Source organism: Danaus plexippus, chromosome 17 (genome assembly GCF_018135715.1).
Source record: "Danaus plexippus chromosome 17, MEX_DaPlex, whole genome shotgun sequence".
Lineage (NCBI taxonomy): Eukaryota > Metazoa > Arthropoda > Insecta > Lepidoptera > Nymphalidae > Danaus > Danaus plexippus.
The window spans coordinates 8,781,053-8,801,374 of record NC_083548.1 but is presented as its reverse complement, the minus strand read 5'-3'; positions in this window follow the sequence as shown (position 1 = coordinate 8,801,374).

Here is a 20,322-nt window from a genome sequence, read left to right as displayed (position 1 = left end):
AAATTTTAACGTTCGCGTATTTAATGTGGAATAAGGAGGTACATTTAAGATCTGTTCTCATCGGAATCTGGTGTGTGTGAATCTTATAAGATCACAACAAACTAATGTCTAACATCCCGTAGTGACTGTTTTCTCGCTGCTTGCCAGCGTGCATCGTGTATGAGATTATTAAATATTTATTCTTTCAGGATATTGTTTTATAATAAATACTTCGAGCGTGTTTGTTGACTCTGCACGTGTTCCTCTCTCAGCCGCAGCCTCAGTCTCTGCTACATCTGCATACTGCTGTTACATTCTATACAAACCGTCCGACGCATACGTCGTCGTCTCTGACGAGCAACACTTCTGTACTTCGCGACCTATTCATTTATTTCTTGTACTTATTTTAATTTAATTCTAGTTGGGTGATTATACACACACATGCCATACATACAGTTGTTTGTTTACGTTGAATATTTTCTCAGTGACGGAATTCATTAAAACCTTATACGTAATAATAGAGAGATATATCAAAATAATTAACTATTAACAGATATCTGGATACCGTAAGAAACTTACAGAAACGTCCCTTGGACTTGAATTTTTTATTAAAAAAAAAAAAATTTCCTATTGTGGTTGATGCGCTTAAAAAAGCAATGTAATTTAAGAAGAGCGTGAATATAAATTGATGTTTAAAGTGAGTATCCTCATTAAACAAAGTTTCATGGCTTTGGAGAATGGCCGTCCACCGGTTACGGGAATTATGGGGACATTAATTAATTAAAAGAGAGTCCCTGGGAAGTGAGAAGTTTATAAACAATCGCCTAGGAAGGCGACTCGGCCAAAGAGATGCTGCTACAGCTAAAGCGAAGATGATGGCAGGCTATGGACTGGCGAGAGTCGGAGCTGGAGCTGCCGGGAGCCCGAGATGCTTAAAAATCGCCCGAGCGACACTGTGAACACACTCTAAAGAACGGTTCAGTGTCGTATGAAAGCGCGGACGGACGGGACTTTTATAAAAGTTCAAAATTTATTTATTACTTTACGAAATTGTCTTTAAAAAAACTTTAATTTTAAAAGTTTTCGACTTCAAAATTTATAATAAAGAAACTCGTTTAGATATTATAACATAAAGTAATGTGTCACATCAACATACGAGTATACAACACAAGAAAAGAAATGTTTTACGATCGAATCTAATGATAAGTGAAAGAGAGGCCACACTCGTCGTTATTGGATAGCCAATAAAACAGTGAACGCCGGCTATTTCCGAACTAGCCCGAGCCCGCGGTTCCTCCTGGACCACCTCCTCGGCTTACATTTCCCGGAACGTCGTTTTAACTCTTAATTGAGTTATACGGTTAAGCTCTGTTTAGTTTAGTTTAGTGGTTCCGAGAACCGAATAAAATGCACACAAAACAAACATTGCTTTAATTATCTGCGCTTGACAAATATGACGTTAGCGTGTTGCGAGACTTTATGTAGCTTTATGTAGAAAAATATTAGAAGGTACTGAGTGATAGATGTGTGTATATGTATATGAAGCAGGTGTACTCCCTTATAATATAATATTGATTTTGACATCGATTATAGATAAAGGTTACGTTATATAAAAGGTGTTCCGATTACGTAACATAGCAGATGTATCGATGTTGATTACCTAAAAAAACACATCGAATTATATATTATAAATAATCATCAAAAAATACCTAACGATACTATGACGCTATGTACACACTAAGTAACGTAGTATTAAGATGAGTTAAACAATGTTATATCAGAGATAAGGGTAGTTAAAAAACAATAAGGCCTCATGTATCCCGACGGAAATTGACACATTATAGAATACGTCGTGACATCCGATGAGATAGTTAAAAATATGGAACTCTTTATGAGTTTGATGAACTTGGGTCAAATATAAATAACTGCGGACCCCGTTTAATTAATTCCATCATCCCCTTCCGTAAGTTCCTCTCAAACCTCCATCGTATCCATTACAAGTCGTTTCCATTAAACAACATCATTAAAGACCATCGAGTGAGCTCGCGTCTTCAGATATCTTTATAACATTATTAATAGAGACCTTTTATTTTATAAAGATATTCTGTTTCCTATGTATCATTTCTAAATAATGATAATAGATAGATTACTAATGGCGTGATCAAAAAGCATGATCATTATTTGTGCGTCTGTAACCTGTTAGTGATGACACATGCGACATCTGTACGGACTATTTTGTATGTAGTTATTATTTGTAACTTAAAGTAAATAAGATTATTCATGTTTAAGCCTTTCTTATATAACACTGACACAATTATTTGATATGAAAAAATATATGAAACAACTGGTTTGAATTGTCGCGTCGACGGAATACATAATGTAATCAGCTATGTACAACACCTTTATATAGGAGTGTTGTTATGTACCTTGACTCATGAGACACCAGCTAGCTTTTTAACAAAGAAACTCCTTATCATTTAAGGGATATGTCTCACGATCTGCTGCTAAGCAAACTATTATAATATCTGTGTAGGCAGGCCTCGTTCTCCGACCCGAGACCAGTTTTCACCTGTTTTATCTAAGTCGTCGGAGTAGAGGCTGGCGGTGCAGGAGGAACCTTGGACGGCGCCGAATATGTTCATTAGCATATAAACGAGCCGAGACTGGACTTGCAAGTCCAATGAGAGGAGCGATCAACTCATTGTTGTTACTCAAAACTAATGCCTTCCATTCAGGCTTCGTTTAAGATTAAATTAAAAAAGTCAATTACATTTATTTAGTTCTTAAATAAAGTTGAAACAGTGACACCATTGTTAGTTTTTTAGTCTGCGCTCGTTAAACAACATTTAACATATATGCATATATTTTTTTCCGTTATATATGTGAATAATATTTACACACGAACCGGTCCTAACGAGTTCTCTGTTTCTATAATACAAAAATAGATTTTCGACTTCGTTTTTTATGTTGTGTTTTTTTTGTTAATATATTTTTTTAATTTATAATATTTGATATAAAAAACATTGTAACAACATATATTTACGTATATAATACTATATTAAATTGATTTCCATATATACAGATCCGATTAGATAAGAGGAACGATTAAGGTCGAGATACAATTATAAATATTTTTTTATGTTATACAACAAGCATATATATTGAATCTGCGAATATTGTACACGTATCGCATTTGCTTAAACTAATGGTAAGCTTATTTTTTATCGATTCGTCGTTTGAGGTGTGTCATACGCATAATGAACGCATATCATAGTATTAGAGGGAAAAACATTACTCTGAAAAAACAACAGATGTGTTTTAAATTGATATATAAGGCGGTCATAGAAATTCGATGAGAAACTACTTGTAAGTAAGGTGTTTACGATGACCTTTGATGACATACCGCGATAGATAAGACCCGGGATATGTGTCAGTGATAGGGCGTTGGGATCCATCAAAACTTTATGATGAGGCTGAAATCGCATACAAACACTTAAGCTACAATTGTAATTGAAAAAATATGTTCATAATATACAATGTTATATATACAACGTGGATGTATTTATTTCTGTTTTACGACATGTTAACGTAGAGCGGCTTAATGTGGAGACACTATCAGACAGGCAGTTAAACTGACGACTAACGACCGCCAGATAGGTTTATTTATAACTTTTATTACCGATTATTTCGGTAAATAAAAATCACAAACTGAATACATTGTTACCAGGCAGATTAAAGTATGGAGTCACATCTCTGTTGAATACCTAGATTTGTTTATATTTTGTTACGTACGTTACGTAAATAATATTTTATTTATTCGTGAAGAGTTTTATGAAATAAAAGAAAATGACAACGTATACATCGTAATCTTTACACAGTCTGAGTCCGGTCGAGTCTGGTCAGCTCTGACCGAGTCTGACCGAGTCTGATCGCTTCTGACTGAATCTGAACGAGCCTCGAATACATATCAATCATAATGATATTTAATCCTTTACAAATCTCTTTATATTCGAAACACGGTCCGACGGCCATTAACTAGACGTGCCCGGCCTAAGAGCTAACAGTAACACTCGTATGAGACTTGAAACATCAACAATTCGTTGCTTATTTTTTTATTATTATTTTAATTACTCGTCAAAGTAGTAAGTCTTGTAAGTAACAAGAGAAGCTGACCACAGAGAAATCGTTATGTTGTAACAAGCTCGCTGATAATCATTTTAAACACGCGTTTATATAAAACAGTCAGTCAAAACTGTTTAACTGACACACTGTAGGAGACGTTCTAAGTTGTCATATACATGTAATGTGTGTTTAATACAAATGTGTCATGTTATATATAGTAATGTGTCGGCGAGCTGTCAGCGTGCTGTCGGCGAGATGTCGGCGTGTTGTCGGCGTGCTGTCGGCGAGATGTCGGCGTGTTGTCGGCGTAGTTGCTATAAACTGTATTCGGGTGTCGATGGTGAGGCGGCCGCGGCCGGGGCCGGGGAACAATCGATGTATTAGTATGCGTGCCTCATGTGACAGACACACACACAGCCAGCTGCAGCGATGTGCTCGCACGCTTCGTTCTCTAGCGTTACACGTTACATAGCTTTACATCACACATAATAATTGTTTAAATAAACAGATAAAGACTATTACTCGACAACGCACTATGGAGGTTTCTGAATTATTGATATCATTGCATTAGATTTGCAATATATAACTTACTAATATAAAAAAGCAATATACAGGTAGTAGAAATGAATTAAATATCACGATGTATTGAATAGAAGCGTTGTAAAAAACAAATTGAATGTCATTTGTCACGATCGTAATGAAGACGCCCACTTAAGATATTATCGTAGCCCGTCTCACCTTGTACCTTATATAATGTATTTAAAAACATGAATTTTGATACTAGCTCATAATTACAAAGAGCATTTATTCCACAAATGTATTTAAATTAAGAGAAGGATTGTTGCGCGAACACGCGCGGACTTAATATAGAGAGATCCGCCGTCGAGACTATTTAATTCAGTATAAAAAACTGCAGGGTACTGTTATGTTAAACAGCATACATATATATAGAATATATTTTAGAATGGAAACATAATCGCTGTAAACAGAGCCGTTTGCATAGATTAGTTTTGTTATCGTATAACCGGTCCGCCGACTGCTCGGATCGCTGTTCACTGTGTGAGATACGATTTTAAAATAGTTGTTGCCATTTATTGAGATGTAAATACGACACAATGCAACACCACACAGCCATAACAACACATTGTTTGATTAAACTTCAGATCGACTCTTTGAGCGGCCGAGAGATGGCGCTAGCTTCATAGGATTAGATCTTGCTTTGTTAAACAACTTAAACATCCTTTTTATTTTTTATTTATTACAATGTATATTATGTTCTGAGGCTTTAAGTTTTCTTCTATCGTATCACTCATCTCGGGTTGTATGCGGTGTGTGTGTGTGTGTGTTCGTCTGTGTATATCTGTTCTCCTGAACATCCCAATCTCCTCCAATAATGCTTATTAACAGTGTTGCAAATCAACCGTCTCACACCGTTGTGTAGTGTACAAATAGAAATGCCCTCACCGTAAACACATCGGCGACTCAAAACGCGTGATAATATAAAGTCATTATATCAGTTCGGTGACAATCTCCCGCTTATATTTAGCTCACTATAAAAGAGAGTAATTTAAGTACAAACTTGACATTATTGTGATGTTTGCTTTGTATTGATTCGTCCGTCTGTGTGTGACCGTGATGGGAGGATCCACTATAGATGCCCGTATTTTGTTGGTTGTTGGCGCTAATAGTCTGATTTATTAATAGTTATATAAGCTAGCTCTAATAAATGCTCGCTCCTATGTGACCATGTTCGTGTATGAGCCTCTATTTTATAATATGTACCTACAATTAACGACACTGTGAGTGTCTCTGTTCATTTGCATCTCGTTACAATCTTATTAAGTGTAGTCATGATGTCTTCTTGTCTACATCCACACTTGTATTCTTATCTATAGTTTTCTAATCTCATATATATTAGTATTGGGATAAATAGCCGCATGAATTCACTGTGTGTGTGTGTGTGTGTGTGTGTGTGTGTGTGTGTGTGAGCGCGCTGAGTCAAGCCTTTTATCAAGTGTAATTACTTGTGTTTTCGTTTATTTGAAATCTTAAGTTATAAAATACATCAGATTTAGTTTTTTTTTTATATAAACGTAATAGTAATAGATAGATGATTTACTTATAAATTAAACATCGACAAAGGAAAGGTAGTAATACAAGAGAGAGATAGTAATTACTAAGCGCATTTAAGAAAATAGCTTTTTTCTCATTTTCATGGATATCTCTCTCCATAATTATTGTAGACGTGCATTAAAACGACTTGTTGCTCCATCTGGGTTCTCCGCCATGTTGAATAAAGGATGACGTCACACATGCACCCAAAAATTGTTAATCTAACTCAAGTTGTTTGTTCAGTAGCGAATAAAATTTTGAACTTTTAGTTTAAAATGAAATTAAAAGATGATACGAACAGACACACAGAGCGGGTTGTAGAGGATTTTTTGAAAACAATACAAACAATCACTTACCATGAAGAAATATACAACGGAAGAAAAAAGGAAAGACAAGACGCTCAGAAACCATTAAGTTGATTTTCGTTTGAATTATATTCCTTGACATATGAAGGTGTCCTTAGAATATGGATATGGAAACGGATTCATAACGAGTGGCCATCACAGTAGAGTTTAGTCAAAACTCACAGATATGAGGCGGAGGATCCAGTTCAAAAATGCCATGTTAATGATTATTACGAAAATGTTTCTTTTAAAGGTTCTATAAAACACCAAAGAGCTCCAAGCGCTGACCAAACAGAAGATTAAATAAAACTCTTATAATGAGAAATAAATGAGTTGCTCAGTGAGCATAGACAAAAGACTAGACTTCCACATCATTCCGTCAGATGTTATCTTGGAGCAGTCCGTACAAATAAATCCAGTATATCATAACGAATATGAAATTCGAAAGAGCATTGTTTTTCGGCTGTAATTGCAAAACAGAGCATTACAAATAAGTCGTTATGAGTGTCTAAATAATGAATGAGATTGGATCTCGCTCAATGCCGTGTTCACAGCGAGCACATCCAGTGCCGCCGTCCTCCACCACCTACTGTAGTTAATAATAAATGATATATGAATAACAGCACTAAGGGCGATATGATGAAGAACGAGACGATGACCGAGGCTTTAGTTGAGAGAGGCACAGAAGCAGATACAATAATCATTGAAATTAGAACCAACAGTTCATACCTACTGCTTGCGTGAAACATAATGTAGTTGAAGCAATCAAATTTAAAATTTTGTCTTTTTATTGAATAAAATTTATAGAAACTTTACTTCTGTTTCAGGTTTTTATATAATAACGATCGTTTAAGGATCAACAGTCAGTATTGAGTATATTCTATGAATATTTAAACTCATCCGTAATCATAACCGCTGACAGCTGACATTTGACATCTGACAGCTGACAACTGACAGTCCGAAACCAGCCCGATGATAGGACATCAGGACATTACGCTGTCAGTGAAACTGGGTCAGCAGAAAATGTTCGATTATATTTAAAGTAAACAAACCGAATATACAACAATAACACAACTGGTATTATAATTTAATAAAGGTTCTTTAATAACGGGTCACGACGATGACCTTTAACAAGAAAAAACAAAACAAACACACAAGTCCGCCTGTGTTCACACACACATACACACAGCAATTGTATGCATACAGTGCACCGAGCATCGATGTGTGTTAGCCTCAAGAGTTCGTTGACACGACAAAGACTATGCATTACGAAATATATTATTAGTTACCAGCAGACGATCTGACCCTCGCGTATAACTACAAGAAAACAATACTAGATTTACATCTCAAATAATAACAATGGACAAGCAATAAAAGACTTTTCAATATATTTTAATCAAACATAAACAACGAATAATTAATAAGGAGATGAGAGAGTAAAGACGATTTTAAATATATATATTATATATAAGTGATATCATCTGTCCGTGTGTCTGGTCTATGCGTGTAGTGCTCTAGTCTGTGCGCCTAGCAACAGAGCGACTCGGTAGTTCGCGCTGGAGAGGCAGAGTTACGCCACACTTTGATTCCAGTCAAGGTTTACAAACACACTCATACCATATACAATGTACATCTCAATGAACTGTTATGTTTCAATATTGACTCGCTGCGTCCCCCTACCTCGCCTGTTCCCTTCTACGGACGGTTACGAATTACTTCTACACGATTTGTTTATGTAATTAATTAATAATAATCTCGCCCGGCTCTCACAGCACTACTTTCATCGTTAATTTCTTCGATAGTTTAAATTATACATTTGTTACATTGGAAAACGGCAATATTTTAGGTGTCAGTTAAGACGAGGGTATACTGTTAGTAGGGTCTAGGGGCTAACTAACTGTCGCAGTTATAACACGCTTAAATGACGAGTGAGTAACGATCACAGTACCTGTTTTATAATCTATGCGTACGTTCGTTGCGACTGTTAAATAGATCTGTATTGTAATTCTGTCGGTGTGTGTAGGTGTCATAAATGTATGTATGACACGTAAACCCGTGTGATGACATTAACATATCACTCCTCGTCCATATGTGAATAGTGTTTGAAAAACTAATGCCTCACTAACACAGAGCCGCTGCCAGCTCGATGTTATAGCCGACCCATAGCAGCCTCGCTTAGATATTGCTTTTGTTATGTATACACGAATAGTTATATACTTTGTGAGATGATTCAGTGGACTGGGTCGTTTCATTTCGGCGTGTAGGTGAATATGATATCGATGGAGTATTTTTTTATGAGAATTAATAAAACTATTCGAGTCTATCGATTGTTCGTCGTGTAATGCTGTACGTCTGTTCTGCTCAGCATACAATGTAACGAGCGTCGTGTTGTGTCTCTGATATCCGTGAGCTCGTCTTCCGCGTGGCTTCCCGTCTATTTATAGTCTAACTCTGAAATTGGGTTACTCTGTAGTCGTTTGATGCGATGCCAATTTTATATATTTGATAGCACACTCATTTTTGTTGTAATACTGGTAATAATGGTTTATTGACATGTGTACAGTCTGTTAGATTTGTACACACCGACGGATTCACAGACGAGTTGGTATAGATATAGAGACAGCTTTATCGTAGCTGCCACCGCCTAGGAGTGACTTTATATTCTATTAGGTTCGTTAAATTTGTTTTAGAAGAAAATTAAATTGTATCAATGTTGAATTTGATTATTTTAAAACATGTGTCATTAATTTAAAGAGACGAGTTTTATGGGTAAAAGCACAAATATTTTCATCGACAAATACTCTGCGCCGGATTAAATTATATGTACGTCTTAATTGTCCAAAATGTCGGCCGTGTCATGTAAATATTGAATAAGTAACAACAATGCCAGTAATGAAGGCGCTCCTTAAAGCGACATGCTGCAAACTCAATATTTATAAACACAAGGACACAATCGCAGACATATTTCTTAAAAATAAACTAGGAAATATTTGCACATGCCTTCATGCTTTAAAGTAAATCATGGTGAATTCCATTCTATATAGAGAATTAATAATCTCTTTACCGGCTTCAATTTTATGTTTTTCATCTAAACCACACAGTGTAGAAGTATAGTAGTGCCCTTGGGACTAGAAATTATAAAATAATTTTAGTTTTTATTGACTCCACGTCACAACAAAGAACTTCACTCTATCAGCATTATAACACGTATGCCAATTGATTCAGACACACTTTCTAACGGTATTGTGAAACAGAACGGCAGAACACTATTAATTTTATATTTCAAAAAATGTCACCGAACATGGCGGGCGAGCGTCGTAAATTTAAGAGAAATATGTAAATGATATACGGCCGTTAGGTTTAATTGCAGATCACAAACACGAAATGTGGAAATTGTTATAGCTTTTATATTCAACGTATAAATCGGTTCAATCATTTATGTTAATTCTGTTATGAAAGGAAATAAAGACTTGGACGTTATGACGCGCCATCGAAACACACAGAACACGCCGAGCGAAAATAAGGCACGGCTCAGAGATATATATATAGAGATTATATCAAATAATCGGGATACTTTTGGTTAAAACCGAGGGAGTATAGATGTTGGCAGTTTATTTTTGACGTCTAAGTCTTTAAGTCTCGGAGTCTAAGTCTATGTGGCAATGATGGTTCCTCGCGGTGCACGTTCCCGGCGCGCTCGCTCGGTAGTTACACAACATACAATAATAATCAACTGTTACAAAATGAAATAAGCAATTCGTGAAGGGTATCGCTATGAAACGATAGCGAGTTTTAATTATAGCCAAGAAGGTAATTTAATTAACTTTTCTTTCTTTGCGTTTTATAAAAGTTACACAGACTAATGGTGGCATCGAACATTTCGTTGTGTGCAGTGTCCGACTGAAACTTTAGACAATTAATTGGGCAGAACCGATCGTATTAATAGTAACGGGACCCCAGGGTCCTATGAACTAAAAGTACACGTGATTTAGAGGCCTCCGGGCGGGGTCACGTCTGTTGACCTCTAGCAGATGAACAAAAGGGTTTATAATTCCGTGTTTGTGTTCCTCAAAATACAATGTAATTATAAGTACACGGAGTCATTTACAACATGTGCATGCTTCACATTCTTTTAGTTTAATTCCGACGCAAACTGATTTGTATTATAAGATCGTTGGCAATTTCGATGCCTGCCTTTGGCATCTCTAACTCTCAAATGGTACGACCGATTTTGATGAGTGTTGTCATAAGAAAGAGTTTAAATTCCGGTTGGCTTTAGCTCTGTTTCTTTCCTTTAAGGAGTCTAAGAACATCAGTTCTTTTTGAAATCTATGGAAGACTTTTTGGATTTCTAATTATTAACAGATTACGGGTATAACGCGTGCGAGTATGATCGTTAGGTGACAATTAAAGTGACTTTTTTATATAACTAATTTTAATATATTATTAAAGATAAATTTCAAAAACGTTACATTAATCAAATAGTTGACAGCATTATGTTCATATATTATATTTTCTATGCGAACCAAAAGCGAGTTGTGTGGGAGACTGTAATAGTAAGCGCGTACATTTTTGTGTTTGTTTAATCAGTGAGGTGTGATGCTGCTTCTATCACTGTCCAGAAGTACTGCACTCATCTGACTAACAGCCAGCATACCCAGATGAATGAATCAACCTGTCTCACACCGAGCTTGTTCTAGAAGAGCAGTTCTCTTTCATCTATTGTAGGTCCTTCATCTAGCTTTTATTATGTAAACTAATTGTTTAAATCGTAGTTATGTATCGACCTGCCAATGTTGGAACTTCTGACTAAAAGTAAACAGTCATACACATCCAATATAAACTTGTTTGTTATCGCATGTGGAGACTCAGCCTTATAACATTATATGTTACGGATTGGGTTTACACACATAGGTCATTTGTAATACAATAAATCAGTTGGTAGATGCTGGTGTTGCTGTTATAATGTCCCGACCACCTCGGAAGTGGGTCGACCCGCCCACGGCACCACCGACTCCTGGCCAGGCTCGCGTCTCCCACCCAATCGTTACCGTGTATAAATCTTCTTTTTTATACAGTTTAATATATTAGGAGTCTCGTTCCTAAAGTTTTCTTGTTTATGACAGCTTTAAGGCGGACAAAACATTCGTTTCGTCATAAGCATAATATATTTTGGGGTTACGTTATGTTCCGTATTGTGGAGGTGTTCTGTGTTGCTTCTGCAGGCTGGACCCTGGACCCTGGAGCCGTCGTTTATGTCAACTCTTTGGCGCCTCCAATGAGTTTTCAAACTGATATAAATCTCTTAGAGCGCGACGTGTGTCATTGGATCGCTGTTCCGTATTTATTGTACACATTTCGGTGTAATGTTTGCTATATTTTAGAGTTACTGGTGATTAATGCTCTTTCGAAATGCGCTGTTTTCGTTTTGTGTAAGAAAATCTCTCGGAGAAGAAATTCGCTTTTGTAACTTTTCATATTAAGAAATAGAGTTGTATGTGTTTTGTGCCGACTGTATTATAAGGATTCCTCATTATATATAAAGGAGCTCTAATCTCTTTGGTTACAATTTATTCTCACAACCCTTCTTCCCCGACTCCTCTCACGGCGACTTTATAAACTATTGTGCGTGCGTATTTGTGTGCCATAATTATCATCAACAGCTTTTTATTACTCTTCGGGTTTTAAGGAAATAAAATCGTGATATTGTGACGAGACAATACTTTTATTATAGGATTTATTATTATCGTTGTCAATGTTATTGAGAATAAAAATAGGGGACGGATGAGAATAGATCGGGAATGTCGAACAAGACCGCTGGTTTGTTTGTTTTGCTAAAGAATCATCACTTAGTGTTACAACTGTTGAAAAGCACATCTACAACTAAGGATGGGCTCTTCCTAGACACCTAAAACAACAACTGAAGGTTACGGAAGATCAGTTTTAAAAGGTGTCTTCTGAGACTCTTTTTTAAATCCCAATCAGTTTTTATCCTATTTTTGGTATCTATATAAAAGGTTTCAGTGACCACTCGACACTTAACGACTCAATGTTTAAATCATAGCTTATGACAGATTTCAAACCCATTTTTTAATATCTGTTATTACCGTGACAGTGTCAAACGTCAATCATCAAGTGTAACTGGTGATTGTTTGTTTTCTTTAAGTTAATTATAATTGGTAACTATCAATCCCCGTGCAACTGGTTATTGGTATCCCTCCGAGCGCTCCACACTCCGCGCTCACAGACTACATATAAAGTGGTCATAAATCAAATAAACAGTCCGCCATTAATATCCGTGTTCGCAATATCCGGTGGTTTTATTGTATCTCCATCTTCCTGTTTGTGATCTCTTTTGAATTTTCTTTTGGGATCGTTATAATAAAAAATTATTAAATTCACAATGACTTTTATTACAGATTTAGTTTATAGTTTTATTACAAATTGCATATATGTATTCAATTATTGGTTCTTATATATAAAAAAAATGAAATATTATACAAAAAAATATAGAATAGGTAATAGGAACTGTTTATTATTTATTGCAGGACGGCAATCAGAGCAGGTGGGGCCAATTAAGTTATAACTATCGTTACATAAGATGGCTTTACGCAACCAGCCGAGATACACTATGGGTTGATGTGGAGTGCACCGGGGACACGTCCTCACGCCCACAGTCCACACTCCACACGGACAGGTCGATGAACTCATTTTACACAATTTCAGATATAATCGTGGAAAACGTATATATGAGCGGTTAATCAAGTGTACAGTCTGTCTGAGGGTTTGCTATGTATATTGTTCGGTGTGAGTTTAATTGCGGTGATAGTTTTTTTAATACGTTATAAGAATAGACAACTTCAGAACTACACTTACCATAGGTTATCGACGAACAACTAGGTGGTTGCTGTATAATTTGAGTTTACAAACTGAATTAAGTCATTTACAAAAAAGAATTGTTCCCATCATAGTTTATTTGGTTATCAAACGGCCCAAGATGTCGCGAGTAGTAAACGGATACATTTGGTTATGAACGTCTGGAAGCTGGCGGCTCCAGGTGTGTTGATGGAGGAACTTCCGCTACTTTGTATTGAAGGAAGAGCAGCTTCATGGCGATATTCTGTAGCGATTTTCTGTTCGTGGAAGCAAATGTGAGATCTGTTTCATTGGCTGCTGATAGCTATTAGAGACCACTAAATTACATATGCACGTACGTCTATAAAGAATGTCCTTCACTATATTTTTATATAACACTTGATGGATCAATTACATCTCTCGTGGTTCTTCAGCTTCTTGTCCGCGGGGAGCGATGTCGTCGTCACACTTGTCTTTACGTCTCCTCATATTCCAATAACGAACGCACTAGGAAATATAAATAACTGAAATAGTTCTCAAGAAAATCTCAAATATTCATGAAATAAAAATAAAGGGGTCAACGACTCGAAAATTAGGTGCTCAAGGTACTGTCGGTGATAAAAGTGCTTCGTGACGCTCATACACTAGTAGCTGATAAAGATTGGACGATTTAAGATTAAAGGTTTAAAGAAATTGTGATAAAGAAAAATACATTACAGAAATAAATGACGCAGAGGGATTAAGATACTGAGGAGTTCAGAGCGAACTGGTGACGACAGCACCTGCAGAGACTGAGGTCTCAACCCCGCAGGCCGCACCTGACGATGATATACAGAGATACATAACTTTACACTATAAAATGCCCGCGGCCTCGTCCGCCTTATTACATGTAGAGTATTTTAGATCTGTATTTATTATTATTATATTTAGACAATGTGAATGTCCAAATACCATCCAACCGTTTCTGAGTAACAAACCAACAGATACACTAAAAATAAATAATAATATATATATATGTATGTGTAAAGTCGTACAACTTTTTCACCTGACAGTACTTCAAGACGCTACCCAATAAACAAGACTGTCATCTGCCCACAGACGTGCTAATTTCATTCTATTTTTTATATAACGTTTATTGATAGTCTCGCAGTCACCTAGGCGTAGTATCGGATTCGAGCTGGTCGGCTACTTGACCCTAATTCACTCTATAAGTACTCTGATGTCATTTTCTACTGAACCACGACTCGGGCGACTAACAGCTTGACTTATTTTTTATGGCTTACTTTATTTTTATCGCCTCATTTGAGTTTCGTTTTTACAATAAAACTCCATTAAAATGTCATGTCAATATTTTAATTATAGAAAATTACTCGTCACAGTAAAAAACGACGCGCACACGAGATTCAACTGTGTTAGAACTTGCTTAAAGGATCTGTTGCCTGATATACCTACGGAAATAAAAAAAATACAAAATGTTTATGTACTGAGAGGAAAGGATTTGATCTTTTTCAAAAGGACGTTATCATTTTATTAATTATTGACGCGTGATATACGCGTATGTTCGTATGTTCTCGCATATCATATTAAATTATAGGTACTTGTGTAGTTTGCGCCACGTTAATTATAATTTGCGTGTGGACTGTGGACTGTGGACTGTGAACTGTGGATTGTGGACTGTGAACTGTGAACTGTGAACTGTGAACTGTGAACTGTGAACTGTGCTTCGACAGCGGTCGTTTCAGTTTCATTTTAATTCCGTTTCGTGATGAAAATAAAAAGCGCAGACATTTTAAATGAGCTTTTAATATAAACAACCGTGGAAATGAAATCTCCGCTTATTTCGCTTGGAGTTATGTTTACTCGGTTATAATTTAACGTTGGTTTAATATTTTTGAATACAACATTAGTTATTTAATGTGAGACGTTGTTGATGCATATAATTGGATTTGAAGAACTTTTAAATGAGGTTATCAGAGTAGTAGGTCCTAATGATATTAATCTATAATAAAACGTGATTTTTTTGTTAAATACAATAACAAAATAATTTATTGAAGTTATACTTCTTTTGGCGCGTTGGAGAAAAATGATGAGAGTGAATTTTTACGATGCGCGCGCACGCCGACAGATAAATTCCACATCGTGAAGATAGTTCTAGGTGGTATGAAAATTGATAACTATGTTCAAGTTGTATATTCTAGTATTTCGATATTGAGAGCACGTGTTTCATGACAGTACAGTTAAACATTTATTAATGAATAAATAAATATTATTTTGGTGTCTTTATTATGTTTTTCGTTTTGTTTCATTTCTGATATATTAACAAATGTTATGTATAAATAAAAAAAGAAAATTTCAATACTTGTTTATATTAACCTTAAATGCTGAGTGTTTATTCTATCTTTGATTTTAACTATTTGTTAAAGTTTGATTTATTGAAATTTTTGATTAATTTTAATATTTATCGTTAATCACTACTGCATTTTAGTTATTTTTTTTCCATACGCCAAAGAAGTATAACTTCTAACGCGTGTACGTAAGTACACACACTATTTTTTTTTGATGTTGGCCAATAAATAATATTCCTTGATAAAGGTTTTCATGAGTTATAAGTGATAAGTAATCAGTCGAACGCTCTCTCAAACGCGTTGAACAATTAATATGTAATTAACTTTTATCCTAGGATCTGTAATAAAAACACGAGCAGGAAAATAAAACAAGTCATACTTAAAAACTTCATGCAATTAACATATTAATAAATAATGATTATTCTCATTAATATCCCATAAATAATATGTTATGTGTAACGTGATACAGGCATGTCTGTACTTCTACTTCTGTGTATTATAATGGTCATTTGAGAGTAATTATCCGACGTGTTACACGGACAGACGGACACACATATGATATATGCACGCGTTAATGTAATTATATAAAAAAGAAAGGCGTGTAGTCTTAGCGTTCGCCGGACGTTAACCGAGTGCTGCAACCTACGAACGAGTGACTCATAGTCCAGAATAGGGTTTATTCTACTTTATTAATATTAATAAAAATTTGTAAATAAACAAAGCCTTTCATGTTTCTTTCTCCAAGGACACGGGCCATTATCGTACAGCTAATGGAGCTACGATGTCACATTGAAAGCCTTTTTGTAACATTTAATGACGCGAAATGAAATGTACAGGGTGTTCACTGTGACGGCCTGAGCTTATGTTACACAACACCACAACAAACATATCGATTATATGTGGACAAAGAAGTTCAGATTATATTCAATCTATTTGCAATGTGTTTTGCAGTTTCGGTGATAATGAGAGTTAGTCATTTTCCCTTCTTCAATTTTAATTAACGCCTAATTCTTTAAGTTGTAATATAATATGCAGCAGAGAGAACATCCCAAGTTACTTCTCTGAAGCCCAAAAGATCCTGAAGGATGATTTACGTTGCCGCCTCTGTAGGTTAAACTAACCCGAAAGCTAAGGGTTACGTACCATTTAGCGTTCAATAAAGTCGAGCGGCCACGTTCACGGTTCACGGAGCGGGTTTTATTGTATCGTGACAGACGGCTCAGTTCAATACATTGTGTATGCGGAGTACATTATAGGTGTTGCATATGACGTTGTCGGTTTTACTCCGGAGAAAGTCGCACCGCCCTCCAGTGAATCGTTAGGAGAAATGTGTTTTTGAGTCTCCATCACAGCTCTCCTGTTTTATTATTATATATTTTATGACCAATCCTTAGAGTTTAGGCTGCGATTCCTGCCAGTGCTCTGTATCAGGCCTCCGTAGGTAGCTCCTCAGTCTTCCGGATGATTCATATGTATTTGAACTAAAGGAAGCTCCACCCCAATTCCATTCTCCGGCAACTGGAGATGATGTGGCCGTCAGAACGAGACCAGTTTCAGTGTAGCGACTAAGCTCACGACACGGCCCGAAAGCGGCCCGGGTCAACGACCTCCGGCCTGATAAACTCTGCTTATTGATCACTGATAACGAAGTGATAATACACAGGCCAGTACAGCTACACTCGTGTGCGCTACATACATACATTTACTATCAGATGGATTTGAAAAATTTGACAAGTGAAAATCGTAGAAAATTTAAGGAAATCGGTGGAAAAGAAACTGTCAGTTTATTACAGAAATACATCACGTTTATGTGATAATAAATGACTTTAAACAGCGATAGCAACACTGATAACAATTAATGTATATTTGGTTTATGAAGCAGAAGTTTTTCAATCTGTGGTTTTTATCTCGAGAGATGACATTAAAAAGATCGGGAGAGATCGCTGTACAATAATATATTTATATATATATATATATATATATATATATATATATATATAAATATATATATGTCGGAGCGTTAGAATTAATTATGATTTTTATTTCCATTTTATTTTTCAAATTGTTACGAATTAGCTGGCAACGTCAAGCAGTTAGCTTGAATGAGGTCACCCCGGTGTCGGTTTTGACGTTGGACGACTGACAGAGAAAAAAGGGAATGTCACCGACATTTTTTGGAGTGGATGAACTCGCTGCGTTACCAACTAAATCTTGTTCCAACGTTCACTATGTCTGATAATGAGCTATCTTATGATCCTCCGTTATCAGAAGTGGGATGTAACCGGAACGCCCCACGTGCTGCAAATACATCCAAAAGCGAAAAGTTATTGTTGTTACTGGAGCAGCAAAATAGAAACTTTCTGGCCATGCTAGAGACCGTGAAGCATTCGCGATCTTCGAACGAACTTCGTCTTCCTGATTTTGATCCGGACCGACACAATGTGGACGCACGTGCTGGGATTGCAACAGCGGACACGTGCATTACTGACGGATGCCAACATGGCGCCGCGTTAATGATTGCGTTGAGTCGTGCAATGAAAGGAGACGCATCCACATGACTGTCGACTGTGTCATTTCCAGGGATGACTGAGAAAATTTCAAGAAGCTTTTCAATGCAAGGTACGCAAGTCCTGAGACTGTGGCATCTTACCTTAGTAATATGGCTGGAAGCAAAACAAAGAAAATGAATGTCTTGCTGCATATGGTGCTTCTTTGATGACCTTTATTATATCTAGGTGGAAAAACTTGACAATAGAACAGATCGCGGTAGCCACAGTTCTGGCACATATTTCGCAGTTCGCGCCTCGTATTCAACGATTGTTCTGTACCACTGATATTGACAATACAAAATGACTGCAACAAGAGCTTACAGCGGAGTCGTTTGAAAGAGAAGAGCTCCACCTAACAGTTTTAACCAGATTTTAAGAGGATTCGCCCAGCTACAAGCCATGCAAGCATCAAGTGCTTTCACTGTGGGGAACTGGGCCATAAGTCTACTCAGTCCTTCTCGAGGAGGAATTCGAAGCCAAATAGACACAATAACCAAAGTCGCTTCAACAACTATAAGAAGCCTGCTGCAGAACACCTCTCCATTACTTGTTACTCCTGTCAAGGACAAGGCCACTACTCATTCAGCTGCCCGAAGCGGAGGAGCTAGGACGGAGGCAACGGTAGCAGCGGAGCTTCAACTATAGAGGAGCGGGTGGACCTGTGCAATATAGATGCGCCTACTGGATATATGTACCATAACGGTGGGTGTTTTCCATTTTATTTTGATTCGGGAGCCGAATGCTCTTTAATTAAAGAATCTGTGTCTAGCAAATGTAGTGGTAGAAGATTGAATAGTATTGTTAATATGACTGGCATAGGGCAAACATCTGTTAAATCAATGTTACAGATTTTGACTATTATTAAGATTGAGGACATTACTTTAGAAATCCTATTTCATGTTTTACCCGACTATTGCCTTCAATATGACATAATGGTCGGACATGAAATATTATATCAAGGCCTAACTGTCCACATGACTCGTAACTGTTTGCGTGTAGAGAAAACTTGTATTATCGAATCGTGTAGTGTTAGCGAGAATGAACAACTTTAATTTAATACTGATGTACCTTTAGAACATAGAGCAGAATTAATTGACATCTTGAAGTCTTTCGAAAAGTCGTTTATTACCGGTGTACCTATGACTCACGCCAACACCGACCCTATGACCATCAGGCTCATTGACCCCCATAAAACAGTAAGTCGTCGCCCTTATCGTTTAAGTCCTCAGGAGCGAAAAATTGTTAGGGAAAAAGTTAACCAAATATTATTCGTCCTAGTTTTTCACCTTTCACCAGTATCCTTGGTCTCCTATTTTAGGCAGCTTGTTGCGGGATGCTCACAGACAATGGCACCGTTATACGCGTTGACTTCGAGCTCTAATAGTAAACTAGATTGGAAGTCTGAGCATGAGGTGGTAAGACAACAAATTATTTCCAAGCTACCACGGGAGCTGGTTCTTATGATCTACGATCCAGATCTTCAGATCGAGTTGCATACTGATGCAAGTGCGGTTGGATACGTTTCGGTGCTTATGCAGAAAAAGCAGTGAACTTGCAAAAGGCTGGATTTGACACCTCGAGTTCACAGATGGTGGGCATTTCTCCAGAACTTTGACTTTGATGTAATTCACGTTGATGGTAAAGTCAAAACAAATTACTATTACTGAGTTCACTAGTAATTGGCTGTTAGCAGAACAACAGCGTGGCGAAGAAATTAGTAAGTGTATGAACTTTACTGGTTCTATAAGATGACCAAGTACGTGAGAAAGTTCTGTGACAATTGCATCACATACAGAATTTCAAAGTCGCAATCTGGCAAAACATAGGCCAAGCTTCACTCCATCCCAAAGATAGCGATCCCTTGGCATACTTTACACATAGATGCCACTGGGAAGCTTAGCGAAAAAAAGTGATAGTAAGGAGTAGGTTTTTGTAGTTATCGATGCTTTCACTAAGTTTGTTTTGCTCTACCATTCCTTACACATGTATGCGACTAGTGGTATAAAAGTAAAACTG